Source organism: Mastomys coucha, unplaced genomic scaffold, assembly GCF_008632895.1.
Source record: "Mastomys coucha isolate ucsf_1 unplaced genomic scaffold, UCSF_Mcou_1 pScaffold16, whole genome shotgun sequence".
In the NCBI taxonomy this organism is placed as follows: Eukaryota; Metazoa; Chordata; class Mammalia; order Rodentia; family Muridae; genus Mastomys; species Mastomys coucha.
The window spans coordinates 43,336,522-43,341,003 of record NW_022196898.1 but is presented as its reverse complement, the minus strand read 5'-3'; the positions used below and the strand labels follow the sequence as shown (position 1 = coordinate 43,341,003).

The 4,482-nt window shown below is 42.1% G+C and overlaps 2 protein-coding genes and 1 pseudogene across 2 annotated transcripts in view; 1 reads left to right on the top strand and 2 right to left on the bottom strand.

Annotated features, from left to right (window-relative positions):
• Hormad1 (HORMA domain containing 1) overlaps positions 1-4,482 on the bottom strand; it is a 63,018-nt gene that overhangs the window by 1,406 nt on the left and 57,130 nt on the right. The window lies entirely within an intron of this gene.
• The window catches only part of Golph3l (golgi phosphoprotein 3 like), a 31,547-nt gene that overhangs the window by 1,406 nt on the left and 25,659 nt on the right, over positions 1-4,482 (bottom strand). The window lies entirely within an intron of this gene.
• On the top strand, positions 1,658-1,757 carry LOC116094504 (annotated as a pseudogene).

Genomic DNA, 4,482 nt, shown 5'->3' with positions numbered 1-4,482 from the left:
GGCTGTCCTGGAGCTCACTCTGTAGACCAGGCTGTCCTGGAACTCAGAAATCCACCTGCCTCTGCCTCTCAAGTGCTGCGATTAAAGGCATGTGGCATCACTGCCTAGCTTGTTTAAAACTTTAAAAACACACCAGGTGGTGGTGGCGGTGGGGGTGCACGCCTTTAATCTCAGTGCTTGGGAGGTAGAGGCAGGTGGATTTCTGAGTTCGAGGCTATCCTGGTCTACATTGTGAGCTCCAGGACAGCCAGGGCTATACAGAGAAACCCTGTCTCGAAAAACCAAAAAAAAAAAAAAAAAAATTTTTTTTTAAAAACACAATCTCCATCCATGGAGGAACAATGTCAACTCACTCTTTAATCCATACATTGTGCTTTCTGTGTTGGTTTTGACTCCAACTATTTTACATTAAATGATCCAACTAATTTACATTAAATGATTCTCCAGGCTGGTGAGATGGCTCAGCGGTTAAGAGCACCGACTGCTCTTCCAAAGGTCCTGAGTTCAAATCCCAGTAACCACATGGTGGCTCACAACCACCCATAATGAAATCTGACTCCCTCTTCTAGAAGGTGAGTCTGAAGACAGCTACAGTGTACTTATTTATAATAATAAATCAAGTCTTTAAAAAAATGATTCTCAAAATTATCCACATACACAAATGCACATGTATACACACACACATACCCACATAAAATCACATATGCATAAAACCATACACACATATACACATGCACACATGCTTACACACAACACGTACACAGATGCACACACAAACACACATCATTATGAGTTTCCATCATGCTACTACTCATGGAGTATTTACACCATGAGTACTATCATGGAGTATTATTTAGTATGTACAGAAGCATGTGTGCCATAGTATGTGAGTAACAGTCAGAACCAATTCTCTCCAAAACCTTGAAGCTTGGCAGCAAGCACCTTTATTTGCTATAAGTATCTTGCCAGCCTTCTGGATTTCTAATTTTTATTCTTTAAATTTTTTTTGGTGTATCTGTAGTTATGTATGTGTACAGGTATGCACAGAGACCAGAATAGGGTGTTGAATATTCTGGAGCTGGAGTTCCAGGCTCTTGCAAGCACCTGACATGAGTGCTGGGAACTGAACTCTGATCCTCTGGAAGAGCAGGAAGCACTCTTAACTACTGAGTCAGCTCTCTGGCCCCTTATTTTAACTCATGTATGAATTCTGTGTGACGTTGTTAGTCATTCTTGAATTTATGCGTATGTGTGTGTGTGAACATGGATGTCAGAGAGCAGCCTCAGGATCATCTAGCCATCTTTTTCTCAGACAGGGTATCTCAACTGCCTGGAGATTGCTAAATAGGTTGGGCTGGCTGGTCAAGCTAGTCTCCTAACTGGAATTAAAATGCAGATTACTTGGCCTAGATTATCCATCCATCCATCCATCTATCCTTCCATCCATCATCCATCCACCTACCCATCCACCCATCTGGGTTCTGGGGATCGAATTCATGTTTTTATGCTTGCAAAACAAGTAGTTTACTGACTGGGCTTTCTCTTTCTAGCCCCTGTACTTATGTTTTTGACATTCTCTTCAAGATACTAGTTTTTCTAGGATGATTTCCATATCACTTGTGTTCTAGTTGGGTTGGTAAAACTAAAAACACTATGCTTGCTTCAGCAGTAAAAATACTAAAATTGGAATGATACACAGATTAGCCTGGCCCCTGCACATGGGTGACATGGAAATTCATGAAATGTTTCATATTTAAAAATAAAATGTAAAAAATAAAATAAAATTGAGAGTTCTAAGGTCCCTTTCTTCTACTTATTGGGTGGAAGGCCTATCCAGATGTGGTGACCTGACAATATGGCTCAAGCTGCCCCATTCTAGCTTCTTTGAAGAGGTTCTAGACTAGAAAAGAAATGACAAGAGGACAAGAGGCTTCCTGTCATCCCACTATCCATAGAGCAAGCGAGTATCACACTAGGAGAAATGGGCCTGCAGGAAAAGCTCTATAGCTGAACTTGAGAAGTCCATTTGGTTGAGTGTAGAGAATTTTAAGTCTAAAGGTGTTGCTGAAAACCATGGAAATGTTGGTAAAGAACAATTCCCAGGATTCTGAGAGCAAACATCAATTGGCAAAGCCTCCTGGAATTTAACAGTAACCAGAGAAAACGCAACAAAACCCTGTTGGGATCCTGGCTAACTCTGGTGGGTGCAATAGAACAGGATGTGTAACTTGATTGAAGGATGTCACAGACACCGGGTTTAAGCATAACCTTTGACTGAAAATGTAACAGTAAGCTACCATTCACCCCACCCCCATCTACTTTCCTTCCTGAGACAGCAGCTAAGCATAATCGTGCTGGCTTATATTTCCTTACATCTGGCCTCGAACTGGTGATCCTTCTGCCTCAGGTGTGAATTCCCCTGCCAGATAATAAGCAGCTGTGACTCTAGTAAGTTAGGCTTAAATATGCATCTCTGGTTACTTCTAGGCTCTCCTGGAAGTCTGGTTTTCTATATTGCAGAAGCTCTATTTGACTTGGTAAAGCTGAGAAGGCTGAGGTTTGCTTCCTGTGCTTGATGGACAGGAGCTATTCCAGGTGTCGTAAGCTGACAGCACTGGGACCCTAAGTGTCCTATTTTAACTTTGAGAAGAAATTCTGCATTGGAAGGGCAGGCTGTGTTTATAATCAAGACTGTTGCCTTCCTTAGAGGGGAAAAAATAGGAAAGGAATTTCCAAGTTACTAGCCTTTATTTTTGTATGTTTTGCTTCTGTAAAAAAATATGGGGTGGCCTGGCAGTGGTGGCGCATGCCTTTAATCCCAGCACTTGGGAGGCAGAGGCAGGATTTCTGAGTTCGAGGCTAGCCTGGTCTACTGAGTGAGTTCCAGGACGACCAAAGCTACACAGAGAAACCCTGTTTCGAAAAAAAAAAACAACAACAACCCCCAAACAAACAAAATATAGAGTGAATTATAATAGCTGTGTCCAGATCTCACATCATATATATTCAACAGTAAGAGGGTAAAGAAAAAAATCTAAGTACAGCTCAGTAGTTTAGACTCTGCCTAGTATGAGCCAGTCCTTAGGGTGAATCCCCAACATCAAAGAATCAACAATAACATTTAATTGGTCTATGCTAGCAACCCCAGCACTCAGCAGACAGAGGAGGAACATGGAGACTTCAAGGTTATATTTAATTACACAGTGAGTTTCAAGACCAGTTTGGACTATAAGGAGAACCTATCTCAGTAAACAACAATCACAACAACAACAAAACCCAAAACTGTGGGGCTGCCGAGATGGTTTAGGACTTGAGAGAACTTGTCGCTCTTCCAGAGGTGCTAGGTTTGGCATTTAGCATCCACAATGGCAGTTCACAACTGTCTATAACTCCAGATCCAGGAGATCTAATGCTCTCCTTTGGCTTCCACAAGCTATGTACACATGTAGCGCACTAAGATACATGCAGGCAAATACTCATACACATAAAATAAAAACAAAATGTAAAAAATCCCCAAACTGTAGTTGGCTAAAGGGGTTATTCGGCTTGCTTTTCATTGTCACCTTGATTTCCATTCCCAGGAGAAGGCTGGCTGGAAGAAAAGCAGGTAACAAGTGCTTACTGGGAGAACCTGGTGAGCAGGGGCTGATCCTTGCAATCTATGTGGAGACCTGACTCCTGAAAGCTGTCCCTGACTTGCACGTGTGTGCAATGGTACACACATGCTAAGATGGCTCAGTGAGTCAAGGTGTTTGCTGCCAAGCTCGGCAACCTGATCTTGAACTTGGACCTGAGTAGTGGAAGAAAACTGACTCCTAGGAGTTGCCCTCTGACCTCCAGATGTGTACTGTGGCACGTGTTTGTGCACACCCATACACTAACTATGTAAATAAAAATGTAATAATAAAAAGAAATTGCCCAGAAGGCATACCCTTTGGTATATCTGTAGAGGTCATGTCTAGGAGGGTTAGCTGAGAAGGAAAGCCCCATCGTAGACATTGGATGTGTAAAAGACTGAGTAAAAGGAAAGCATTTTGAACATCAGCAGTCATCTCTCTGCTTCCTGATTCTGGGTAAATGTGAGCAGCTACCTCCCACTCTCAATGCTATGCCTTTCCTGCTAAGATGGATAGTAGCTTGTCAAAACTTGAACCAAAATAAAGCCTCTCTCTTTAAGGCAAAATAAATTCTCTCCTTCTAAATTACTTCTTCTTCTTCTTTTTTTTTTTTTTTTTTTTTTTTTTTTTTTTTGGTTTTTCGAGACAGGGTTTCTGTGTATAGCCCTGGCTGTCCTGGAACTCACTCTGTAAACCAGGCTGGCCTCGAACTCTGAAATCCGCCTGCCTCTGCCTCCCAAGCGCTGGGATTAAAGGCGTGCGCCACCACCGCCCGGCCTAAATTACTTCTTGTCTTGTGCTTTGGCAAAACCTTTGATTAACAAGTGGCTTATACTAACCAGATGACTTAATGACAGAGAAAAGA